Genomic DNA, 13,581 nt, shown 5'->3' on the forward strand with positions numbered 1-13,581 from the left:
CACAATATTATTTGATTATTTTGTTTCTGTTGAAGTAGATACCTTACCATTGTTTAACAAACTTTATCAATTTTACTTATTTTCTTTTGTGTTGTTAATTAATCATTCACTAAAGTGGAGTTAACTTTATAATTGACCTGCTTGTGTGTGATTTATTTCCATATAGTGTAGTTTTATCGCATATTTTATACCATAAGCATTAAAAAGGGAGTATCAGTAGAAAAATAACAACAGGAGCCCAGGGCCCCTCTCAATAGAACGTGGGACGGGTGTTACATCATGAACAAATAAAACACTGAAAAAAGCCAAACAATAACATTTTTAAGTTATCTAAGTGACTTACGTATCATGTTTAATCTGAGTAATGGGGGCTTTGAAAACGATGTGCCGGGAGTTTGCCGTTCTCAGCAGCTCTAGTGACCCTCGAGCTCCCGGCTAGCTATCGAGCTGCTGGATAACAGACGTCTCTGAAAATGTCGTAGCACTTTTACAAATATGTGATGTCTTGATAAACCGAGCAGATTTTTAAAGTTTACACAGCTACATTCTCGCCTGAAAATATCTTAAAAGTTTATTTTGTGACCCAGAAAAAGTAATAAGATTAATATTAAAACAAAGTAACTGTCGCCATTGTTGGAATTGGCTGGGCCGCGCTATGAATGGGGATATGGTGAGCCACGAAGGATATACCTGACCCATCCTTCAAATCTGGTGAAATGAAAGACGCATTTGTTGGCCGCATTTGAAGGAGTCTACGAATTTGGACAGCCTTCGTCGCGTTGCTGTGATGTAATCGGCCTACAAATGCTGCCTCAGGACGGCTGAAGTCGGGCGGAAAATACTCAGCAATTTGTGCATTCATGACTGGCTGACTGGCTGTAGCATTTGTAGCTGAGGGCTGAGGGCTTCAGCTTTCAGGTAACAAGGAAATGATGTCATTCACGCAGATTACTGATTGGCAGCGCTAACTCAAAATATTGAGTTACTTTCCTCAAAATTTTGAGTTAATAAGTCAGAATTTCAAGTTACTTTTCTTGAAATTTCGAGAAAGATAACTTGAAATTTTGAGTTATGGGTACCTTTTTTTTAGTGGCAGAAATGGGCTTCCACAGATAACAGACACTCGGACAAGGAATGAATGAACACACACAGACTAAAAGCATACAGGAGGTGATGAGGGGAAGTGGAAACACATGGGAAACAGCTGACACAAATGAACATAACAACTTCACAGGGAAAGAGTAAAACTAAATACATTGAACACAGAAACACAAGACCTCTTGAAAATAAAATAGGAAACATAATGAGACGCAGGCATGAAACACATGAAGGACAAGGGAGACTTAAACACAGGGGCTGAAGACACACGGGGAATCTAATAAACAATGAACTGTAACAGCAACCTAGGCATAATAGGAATGATCTTAGAGAACCTAATAAACTTAAACATAAACATACACACACATACATGCATATATATGTATGTATGTATGTGTGTGTGTGTGTATATATATATATATATATATATATATATATATATACATATACATACAACTCAAAACACTGGGTCAAAAGACCCAAGATCGTGACAGTGAGATGGTACTCAATTGTAGTGGAAAACTGCTGAAACCGAGTAACATAGAGTTAAGTACAATCGAGTCGAGTTGAGCCAAGTAGGTACAAGTGTAAAAGAGGCTGTTGTACGTTTCCTGAATGTTGTGGCAACATCAAAAGTGTACAAAGGTGTAGAGGATGTGCAGCTATGTAAAGTACATGACTTTCTCTACAGGTTTGAGTGAAACACGCTTATGTGACTGACAGGTGATCATACTAGACAAACTTGTATATTTTTAGTGTTGTGGGTGTCTCACAGGGCAAGAGAGGCATGTCACCAGTCTGTCACAGGACTAACACAGAAAGCCAGATTCATGCTCAAACCTACAACCAATTTAAAATCAGCAGTTAACCTAACCCAAGTCTTTAGAATGTGGGAGGAAGCCAGAGAGAAGCCACAAAGGCATGAGGAGAACATGGAGAACCACCACAGCACCACCATGTACCAACAACGACCTAAAAAAGTCTCTTAATGCCATCCATCCATCCATCCATCCATCCAATCCATCCTTCTTCCGCTTATCCAATACAGGGTTGTGTGTGTGTGTGGGGGGGGGGGGCCTGGAGCCTATACCAGCTACCACAGGGTGAAAGGTGGGGTTAACCTTGGAAAGGTTGCTCGTCTGTTGCAGAGTAAACAATCCACATAGCAAATGTTTAAATTTATAGCCATTCATAACTAAATAGAAACCTTTAGTTAAAGTTATGCAAGGTCCCCAGAATGTCCCCTTCCACACTAAAACAATAGCAAACATTTATGAATGGCTAGACTAACCCCATTGCAAGATATTCTCAGTGTGGGGCATCAACACAAGCTGCAAAAATTCATTAAAAAAAGTTCACAAACAAGAAAAGGTTAATAGTAGAAAGCTTGTCCTGTGTCTAGTTTTCCTAATGAGAGCAGCAGAACAGCAACAAGTGAATTAGTGAGACCCAAGAAGCAGTTTTTAGTCTGATCAGCATCCTTTTCAGAAAAGAAAGTAAGTTAGCAGGGTTCATGTGGCGGACACGTGCATACACATGCTCACACAAACAGGTTGTCATGGTAACTGTAGCTCAAGCATCAGGATGTGTGCTTTAAATAACCCTCATCTATATCAGTGTGTCTGACTGTCGGCCTATCAAACTGAGAAGCTTCTTCCATCTAAGCAAGTTTGTGTATGTGTGTGTTTTAATTTAGAGTGGAGTGAAATGTTTTTTTCACACCACTGGAACCAGAAAATTTAGTTACACTATATCAAAGTTTTGTACACGCTCGTGTCATCAATAGGTGTAACAGATGTACTAAAATTCGGGAGATCTGTCTATTCAGCAAATACAAACAAATCTCATATAATGTTTCTATAGAGAAAAAACACCTTTTTTTGTTTTTCCTGTTTTGCTACGTTTTGTTTGTTGTAGTGTTTTGCTTCACAGCGCCACTGTGCTAATCTGATGCCAAACAAAGTTAAAAAAAAAACAAAACATTAATAATTAGGTGTAAGAGGATCGTAACTGTGACGCTTTCTGCTCCCTCTACTGACCACTTCCACTTGCTGGTGATATATCTTTTGGCCACAGATGAATTGCCACTGCTCATTAAACAGAAAAACAAGATAAATTATTATTGATTAACAATAATTGGAAGTAATTTTTGTTGATTTAGATTTTCTTTGTAAGAGCTTTAATGGACAGCATATACAAACAAAAACTTTGCTTTTCTTCAATATAATTTTTTTTGTCATAATGCAAGGAATCAGTTTAACTTCCCTAAAACTGCAATAAATAAAAACATATAACTTACAATATGTTATACTAAAGTTAAGTCCTTTTCATCTATTTGTATAAGTTCATTTGATAACATCCATCCCTTTCTCTTTTTTACTTGTGTCAAGAATTTGTCTCCAAACTGCTTTGATATGTTGCTCATACCAAGGCCAGTGGTTTATAACTGGCTCTGACGTCCGGGTAGCTTTAGCTTTTCCTTTTTTAGGTTCTATAATATACTGTAGCAGATGACTGCCTGCAACCTAGAGGTGCGACGGCATGTACTGCTCCTCTCACATCTGTCATAACATCCAAGAGTCATCTTGGATGTGTGTGTGTCATCATATGTCATCATATGTGTCATCATATGAAATTTGCATCCACATCTGCCCTTAAAGTAATTTTTTTGTACATTATTTGACTCCAGTAAAATCACTCTGCTGCACTCAGGGTGGCTGACTTCTACAAGTAACACCTCACATTATCCTCAGAAGTGAAAAACCCAACATCAGCAGACTGTCATGAGTGTAAAATGTACTGCAACATGCGGATGGAAGAGAGGATTACTACAATGATGCAAACCAAAGAGATGCATATAAATCTAAATAACTTCATAATATTTAGATTAATGCTGCAATGCTTGAATATAAAGACACTGAACATTTTCTTTCTTCTTACTGTTTGCATAATGTTATTTGTTTCAGTGCATCAGTGGGGAGAGTCAGAAACACTGATCACGGTGATGGCACCATGGATGGACCCATTAATGAAGTTAGATATATATATTCCAAATATCTGCTACAAGCTGTAAACCTTATTTTGGAAAGTCAGCAAAATTTGGAAAATCCTTTTAACTAAATTTTACTGGTTATGCCAAATGTGCACTCAGATTCACTTCTAAAAAGATTATAAATTATATAAACGTGACTACATTTATTCCACTTTTACTTGTTACTCTGGAGATTTTAATAACCCCGATGCTATTTTTTAGAGCTAATGCATTGAAAAAAAAAAAACATTTAAAAAATATGTTATTCTTGGCACACTTCTAGTCCTTAGCAGCAGCTGAACCTAACTGAATTTTGTTGCTGACCGTGTCCATCCCTTTATGACCACAATGTACCATCTCAGTCATCTCGAACTGGTTTCTAAAACATGACAATGAGTTCACTGTGCTCAAATGACCTCCACAGTTACCAGATCTCAATCCAATAAAGCACCTTTGGGAGGAACAGAAACAGGAGATTGGGTGGAACAGGAGATTCACATCAAATCTGCAGCAACTGTGTGATGATGTCATGTCAACATGGACAAAAATCTCAGAGGAATGCATCCAGCACCTTGTTGAATCTGTGACACGACAAATTAAGAGAGCTCTGAAGACTTTAGGAGGTTTAACCCAGCATTAGCGAGGTGTACCTAACAAATTGGCCGGTGAGTGAATACTGCAAACTTGAAAACTGGCTCATCCACACAGTTTGCAAGGTGGGAAGAGAGTACAGTGCTGTACTTTTCTGCCCTAAGCAGGGATTGTGTGAATGTTCTCCACATCTGCTTCTGATCCCAAAAAGTAATGTAATATGTATCCATGCAACTGACCATCATTATTAAAGTAAGCACAATACGGAGCCAAATCCAGGATTGGACTGTACCAGCTCTACGAAGCAGAACACAAAATACAGGTCTGAGTTTACCTGCACTTCAGAGTTACGACTATGATGTAGCTGTGAGATATGAACTCTCAAGAGTCCTTTTTGATTAAATGTAAAAAAGACAACAAACGGGATTTTCAAACACAAATCCTCTACAAATCAGACTCAGGAAAATGTAATAATATAACAAGATGATGTTTTACTTTTAAGACAAACTTAACCACTGCAGGCCAAAATGTGGGAAAGGAAAATTCTGCTTGATGCTCAGGTTTGTGGACAGGAATGTGAGAAGTGCTGGTTAATAGTAATGGATTGCATTTATATAGCGCTTTTCGAGACCCTCAAATCACTTTACAATTCCACTATTCATTCACTCTCACACACTGGTGGAGGCAAGCTACAGTTGTAGCCACAGCTGCCCTGGGGCAGACTGACAGAAGCAAGGCTGCTATATCGTGCCATCGACCCATCACCAGTAGGTGAAGTGTCTTGCCCAAGGACACAACGACCGAGACTGTCCGAGCCGGGGCTCAAACCGGCAACTTTCTGATTACAGGACGAACTGCCAACTGTTGAGCCACGATCGCCCCGGAGTTGGTTAGAGGTAGAAGCTGGACAGACTGTTCTAAAACTGGAACACCACAAGTTTAAGGCCCACGCGGCAAAAAACATAGACTTCTGTACAAAAGTCTTGAGTCACACCCCATTTCTCTGTATCTTGCTTCCAAGCAGCCAGACTTTCTTGTCACTTTGTCAAGTCCCTTGAGCAATAGTTCTCCAGGTTTTCTGAGGTCCAATCCAGAGTATTACCATATCAGAGGGATTTTTTTGTTTTGTTTGTAAGTTACCTAAGAACTATGCCTAACACTGACCTATGACTCCCTCAAACATCACCTAATGCAACTCTGTGCTGTGTCTAGACATCACAGACAACTTAACAAAGAAAGAACAAATTGTCATCAATATGTTTGAATGAGATTAGGACAAAAGTACAACAGTGAGTGTCTACAGCCATCTGTAAAACACGATGGAGGCTCTGTCATGGTTTGATCTGTATTCCAGTCAGTGGTGTTGCAGATCTTGTTAAAACTGATAGATTTCTAAATGCAGAAAAATACCATCAGATTTTGATGCACCATGTAATACTAACTGGAAAGCACCTGATTGGTAACAGCTTTATTTTTCATCATGTCATTGATCCCAAGCACACTGCCAATGCAGTAAAATCATACCTGGATAGAAAAACACACAGTGGAACACTATCAGTCATGGATTGGCCTCCCCAGAGCCCAGACATCAACATTATTGAAGCAGTGTGGGATCATGTTGACAGAGAACAGAACAAAAGGCAGAAACATCCAAAGAAGAGCTTTGAATGTCCTTCAAGAAGCCTGGAGAACTATTCATGAAGACTACTTAAAGAAATGACAGGAAAGCTGCCTAAGAGAGTTGAAACTGTGCTGAAGAATAAAGGTGGTAACACCAAATATTGACTTTCAACTTAATTGTCAAAGGAGCTTGCAAAGAAAAGCGTCTGGACTTCTTTAAGTTGCTTGAAGACGTTTCACCTCAAGCAACTTAAAGAAGTCCAGACGCTTTTCTTTGCAAGCTCCTTTGACTACGATGACCTGGATGACTGAGAACCTTCACAGACACTTTCAACTTAATTAGAACTGCAATAACTCTTGTTCTAATAAAATAATATCTGCATACAGACATTACCTCCAAGTGCATTTGACTCTTTCATAGGACTGTCCTCTACCTGTGCAAATGTCCTGGTTTATAATGGCTTTGAGTTGGTTTGCCTTCTTACATCCACTCTCAGTGGCTCTAAGTGTGTTGAACACTGAGGCACAAACTTTTTGGAGTATTCTGGGTAATTAAAATGAACATAATATGACACCAGATGATTAGTTCCTCCTAGCCAAAAACTAAACAGGGTAGAAGAGATAACGTTTCTGAGTCCAGTAATAACGTTTGCAGGGTAGTTGCATGCTGTAAAGGGTTTTTTTGGACAGGCACTATGTGCTTTTGACTACTTGTTTTCACCAGCCTCCAGTCTTAATGCCCAAATATTACATCGTATCCTGATTTTCACATGAGAAAGGCATTAATCTTTCTAAATTCTCAGGATAAAGGATCATTTTCCAAAATAAATAAATAATAGCTCCAGTGCTGTCACCAGCCTTTTTCATAACTTTTGCCTCCAGTGAATAAACCAATAAACCAATTATTTTATTGCATTCACACTATCAGTCTCTCGATTGCTTGATTTCACCAAGCATGTGTGTAATTCAGCCAAGTGTAAGTGCTCTACCCCAAGGACACTGTCAGGAACACCAAACAAGAAAACTACATTTCCAAATCAATCATTTCAGAAAAGCTTCTTTTCCCAGCATAAAAATGATTTCAGTGCCATGACGTGCGCTACAATCTGGGACAATGCTGAATCAGAGCTAAAATTATTCTCAGGAGAAAAAAAAATCAAATAATAATAACAATACAAACTAGTGCTCAAAAACATGTAATCCTCTCTTTGTCTCATACACATACACAGATGTTGTTTATATTGAAAAAAGGGGGGAAAAAAAGCCTCCCAACTGTCTTTCCCAGAATCCTTTGTTGGTTTTCCCAACATGCTTGCTGGTTGCATGGAGAAGAGGGAGGAGCCAAAATGTCAGGGGTCACCTGACAAAGATGTTTGATCTTTCTTTTGGCTCTGCGTGTCTCTATATTAGTTCAGTCGTTCTCAGTATGTGTGTGCTCTTCTTTTTCACAGCAGGTTCAAAATTAGAAGGATGAGGATCCGTCCTCGGGCCTGTACGTGCGTCTGAGCACACTCCCTCTGGTCTCTGGGGCCATAAATGTTTCATCCTGGGACCACAATGTTTTCACAGATTTCCAATAACATCACCCCTCTTAATAAGACTTCAGCGACACAAGTTACAGCAATGAGACAGTGATTGGAAACTGCAAACTGAGCGATGCTTCTTTTTAGTGCAGTGTTGGTAAAACAAGACTTTTCCTAAAAGATCATCTTTATTTTAGATCATTTAGTATTTTATTAAATTAATAATTTACAAAATGGGCAATGTTATTACTATTATTATTATTATTATTTTTAGAAAATTTATATCTAAATGTAGACTAGGGGGATTTGTATGTAGGAAATGAATACTGTTGAACCATGTGTGAAACAAATAAATGAAATGAAATGAAATGAAATATGTTGTTAATAGAGGATTTTATTATGATGCAATGAGATGCTTTGCTACTTTGTGATACTAATTCTACTATGGTTCTGCTCAGGGAGGTCAAAGGTGACAGCTGTGTGGCTTAAATATGTTTAGTTTCTGCATGGCTGTTTTTAACCTTAAACTCACTGGTCATCAGGGCCAGAGTTCATTTTTTAAAATAACTCTTTAGCCTCATCTAATGGACAGTACTGGAAAAACAAGTAAATCTCTTGTATGCTTTTTATGCCTTTGGACCTTCTGTAATCTAAGAACTCCCGCTCTGTGAATTCATGCTTGATTAACTTTGACCCTGCAAGGGTTTTAGGTCACGTCAGAATATGTATGCTGTGCTGACATCTCAAGGTCACATGACCATACAAACAGAGGAAGAAATAAAACCTCCCACAAAACTTCAAGTCACCTTCTCTTCAACCTCCTAGCTCTGCCTGTGAAAATAAGTAGTGATGATCCACAGATCCAACAACACTATTACATTACAAGGACTTTTCTAGAAGCTATTAATAAAGCAAAAAAACATGTAATGAAACAGAGAGGAAAGCTTGCAGTGTCCCACAGGGCTGATCTTATTTACACACAGATGATCTTCCTGTTCCTCTGCTGCTCTGCTAAAGGAAACCTCTGTGCATTGTTTACATAGACTGACTATAAGGTACATGAATGTGACGGATTAAAGTCATGTGACATAATTTTATTTTCAGTCCCACCAGCCTGATGGTGAGACTAGGTAATGCAGTGTGATTGTGAAAGTGCTGTCTGGATCACCGGCTCCTCCTCTAGGTGACACTTATTGCTCTCGTCTAAAACACTGTCTCTGCACTCTGTAGTTATGTTAAGCATACCAGAGCTGTGCACAGCCTCACTTCCACAAGCAAAACAAAACACAGCAGACAAATGTGAGGCCTTCTCCTCTTTCCTACAGCAGCTAGCGTCACCTGAGTATCAGAAAGGTGAGCCCACAGAGTAATCTGTATGCCCATAAACTGAGTCTCGGTGCAGCAGAGGTGGAGTGGACAGCAGCTGCAAAAGCATTTACTGCCCCCCCACCCTCCACTCCAGCTTTCTCTCTCTCTCACACACTCTTTAGCTATTGGGCAACGGCAGTATCAAAGTTGATGTATAAACCAAGAGCTCGGGTGAAAGGTTGTGCTCCTCCTTCCCAACACAAAACTGGAGCAGCACAGCTATTTTTCTTTGTTGCTTTGCTACTCAGTGAACAGTGACCTGCTCCAAACGAGACACGGCAGACAAACCAGGAAGACAAGGAGATGTCCCGACTGTCCAATAGTCTATAAGTCACAGCATAAAGAAGAATCAAAGCTCATCTGAACAAACAGATTTTGCCAGCTTTTATGTTTTCAGTCAGCATCACAGAAGTGGCAAATGCTTTGAAGACAACCTAAACTTGGTAAGTTTATCCTCTAAAATTCAATGCGTGCAATTAGAAATGAGCTATTCTCTATTGACTTTTACACTGAGCTAATTTCTTTAGCTTTAAGGGGGTGGATCTTTTCCTGTCATGTGCCCACAAAACACTCAAAGTGGATACGTCTCTGTTATGACTTTACTCATCATTTAAATTTTCTACTCATGACTTGTGCTCTTCGGATGATTTCTAAGAGTGATGTGTCACAGAGCACAGATGGCTGAAATTCCTAATGCAAAAAGAAAGGTGGTGACAGGACTGAGGAAACAAATGAGCCATGAAAGAGAAACGAGCGGCTGCTAAACTACAAAAGAACATAAAGCTTCAGATAATGAATGGTGTATGTTGCTGCTAGACTTCACAGCTGGCAACAACACAACAATGATCTAACAAAGAGAAGCCAACATTAAGGCCACAGGAGGCATGCTTTTATATATGGAAGAGGTTACTCCCAGATAGTGACTGCAGGTATGTTTGTGTGCTATGTGACACGGAGGCTTTTTTGAACAGATTGCTTTATAAACACACTCTTCACTGAGCTACAGCGCCATCTGTGAGACAACCGAGTGTTTGCTCACAAAACCATATAATCCTGTTTATTGTTTTTGGGTTTTGGGTTTCCGAGCTATAGTCTGTATTTATTTTGTCTGAACTGATTATCTACTACAATAAGCATTTCTTTGGCTTAAAGTGTCTCTCAGATGAAGCTAGAATAAATAAAACCTAAACAAAGGGTGACATCATCATGGGTATTTTGGTGGTACACCTCATGTTTTAGGCCATTGTTTCCCAACCTTTTGGAGCCACGGCACATATTTCACATTAGAAAAATCACACGGCACACCACCAAACAAAAATGTCACAAAAAGCATATTGATAAATTTTCCCCGTGCACCAGGTATAGAATTGGCTCAGTTTGTCCCCAGTATACCTTTTTTGCTACTCATGCTAGGGCCCTTATCTGGGTCAGAATTTTCTCCAGGAACCAGGTAAGATTGACTACTTTTTCTTTTCAAATATCTTCCTATTGACATTACGCACTGCGTTGTCTCACAGCATGACTATTATATAACTTCAACTACCAAATAGAGCAGGTATTTGTACTGCCCTCTAGTGGAAGAGAATGTAACTGTTCTGTCCGTTACCCACGCCAATCGCTTCGAGTACCAATAAGGTGGAACCAGATAATCTTCCACGGCACACCTGATCATTTCTCATGGCACATCTATGCACAGTGGTTGGGAGACACTGTTTTAGGCTATCCATGTCCTGTAGTGGGCCACCGTGGGATAGCTATTTGAGGGACCTTACAAGCTGTCAGGGGAGGGAAAAGGTTACTTGCTGACCATACCAGAGTGACCCAGACCTATTTCAAAGTCGAAGGAGAGACCCAGCCACAACACGAAGATGTGAGGGATCAATGGCGTGATGCAACATATGCAGGAAAATTGAGACTTTATAGGAAACACAGTGCAAAATGGTGAACACTGCAAGGAGAATGGGAAGAAGAAACTCACTGAAGATGGTGTTAGACGTGTATACCAGACAAAGGTGTTTACACCTGCAAAGCTATGAACTGCCACAGTGAAGGTCTAGCAATTCTGTCTTTCAAGGATAAATAAGCAAGTATGATGCTAGTAGTCCTTTTAACAGTGGTGTTCAAGAAAACCAACAACATGTTTATCTTAGTTTTAAGTGGTGCTTTACTTAGTGTGAATCTACCTTCCTTAGGCTCCTGACAACCTTAAATATTGGAATTAAGTATAGAAAATGACTGAAAGATGAACAGGAACCACTGCTGTCCTACCAATGCTGATTAAGAATACAACATCATGAAATCCCAGAAAAGACCTTGGTTAACTGGGGTTAATTGGTAAGTGTTTTATCATAATCCTTTGATAATGGTCACATAAACATATACTTTTCATTCTGCACTCTGTCAACTGCCTCTTCCATAAGAGTCAAATCTGTCATTGAGTTGTCATGCCAGTCCTTAATGTACAAACAATATGCATTATAGTTAGAAGAACTACTTAAATAGGTTGACAGCGGAGAAGAATTAAAATGAATGTATGTTCTAAAATTTTAAAAAGAAAAAAAATGTATCTTTACAGAAAGAGAGGGATGTTGCTTGAGTGTGATGTACCTGATGAGTCGCTCCCAGGCGCCTGGTACTTGGAAGAGCAGAGGCTGATGCCCAGCAGTAAATATGGGATGGAGCAGAAAGGACCCAAATGAAGACTCACTATTCACGATGTTGCCTCAGAGGACCGTGGAGACCTCTGTGAGATGCCTGATGAAGCAAAGAGCATTATTGAGGTATCAGATAAAGGTACGCAGAAGTAAATGTGTGTTTGAATTGCTCTCAGAACGACTTCCCCCAGAGGAGGAAGGGTTAGACTAAAACTTTGATGCCTAACGATGTGTTTATTACAACATATCAGCCTGTTATGGTGTCATTGTGACATTGTAGGCATCATACAGAAAAAAAAGTGTTGTATAGCTCTTGCCTTGCCCTTTCATATCATATATTACTTGATCTGGTCTTGAAATGTTTCTTCAAGGTCAACTTTGAACTTCAGTGCTTATATGATGGTGAAGGTCAAATGTTTCACCAACCTAGGGAGTCATGTCCCTCAGGGCCTAGTATGTTGTTTGAATTTTGAACACAATCCATAAAAATGTGTGGGTAATGTAAAGTTTTTACTGCTTTTCACAATTTGTGTGAACTTGATGTCATGTTCACCCAAATTAAATAAGCTTGAACTGAAAATGAAAATGAAAGCTGTGGACCAAAGACTGCTAACAAACAGACAGACGGACAAACTTTGTCTGTTTCTCCTTCGAAGACATCAAGTGCGCTAAAATTGAATAACGATTGTGTAGCTTATATTTTAAAACTCCAGCAGGCAAAATATTAATGTACAGTCGGGCTGCTTTTCCACATTGGAAATTTTAGGTCATAGACTTTAAGATCATGTAAAATCACATAACTACTTTTGGCCACACTGATTACATACTTTATACTTTTCCATTCTGTTTTTTAACTACACGACACTGCCCCTCTATTTGACAGTGGAAATCATGATGGATGTAGACAGACCCAAAAATGCTCTACTTACCTGGGATCCTGCCCCCAACAGCCAGGCATCCACTCGTTCCATGTTTCTGTTGGAAAGGCAAGAAGTTGGTTCTGACTTTCACTCTCAGAGATCTTCATCTCAGCTGATGTCACCAGTGACAGAGTAACATGTGAAGACTTACCCAGTGACTGGGAAAGCAGAAGTGAAGTGGTGAGGGAAACTGCCAAGAAGGTACTTACTGTATCCTCTGGATGGAGTAAAGAGGAGATGGTGATGCCATTAGGAGAGGAAAATATTCAAAAGATGTTGGCAAAGAAAGAGTGGAATCATTCGTGTGATGAAGAAAGTGGGGAGGAGTAGTGGGAGGCAAAGAGAAAGAAGTGGCAAAGGCAAAGGGTTACAGTGACTCATACACAAGGCTGGGCACTAAGGAAAAACAAAAACACTATATCGATTGGCTGGACAGAAAGATAATGCTGGAAAGGATGAGCAGCAGAGAATTAGTAAGGAGGAAGTAAGGACAGCTATGAACACACTGAAGAGTGGCAGTGGGTTCATATGACATACTTGTGGAGCTTTGGGGATGTCTGGCAAAGAATGCAGTTGATTTTTTTCAACTGTGCTTCTTTGTGGATCTACAGAAAACATATGATAGGGTGCCAAAGGAGGAACTGTGGTACTGGATGAGAAAGACTGGAGTGGAGAGCTGAAAATGCTTAGATTTTCATTGGGACAGGATTACAAATGAGAACATCAGAGGAAAAGCTCAGCTTGAGTGATTTGAAGATAAAGTGAGGCAAGGCTGA

General features: G+C 39.5%; 1 protein-coding gene and 1 long non-coding RNA gene across 2 annotated transcripts in view; one reads left to right on the plus strand and one right to left on the minus strand.

Moving 5' to 3' along the window:
* LOC146361106 (sodium/potassium-transporting ATPase subunit alpha-1-like) overlaps window positions 1–11,949 on the minus strand; it is a 69,367-nt gene extending 57,418 nt beyond the window's left edge. The window contains exon 1 of the mRNA XM_084921133.1: window positions 11,839–11,949. The gene's annotated coding sequence lies outside the window, so the exon portion shown is untranslated. The remainder of the gene's footprint in view (window positions 1–11,838) is intronic.
* On the plus strand, window positions 9,485–11,891 carry LOC146361108 (uncharacterized). Its single transcript, XR_014799416.1, has 3 exons — window positions 9,485–9,674; window positions 11,424–11,565; window positions 11,807–11,891. It is a non-coding gene; the product is annotated as an uncharacterized LOC146361108 (long non-coding RNA).
* Window positions 11,950–13,581: the final 1,632 nt, after the last annotated feature.

Source organism: Perissodus microlepis, chromosome 23 (assembly GCF_051167445.1).
Source record: "Perissodus microlepis isolate ML-2025 ecotype Zambia chromosome 23, ASM5116744v1, whole genome shotgun sequence".
Lineage (NCBI taxonomy): Eukaryota > Metazoa > Chordata > Actinopteri > Cichliformes > Cichlidae > Perissodus > Perissodus microlepis.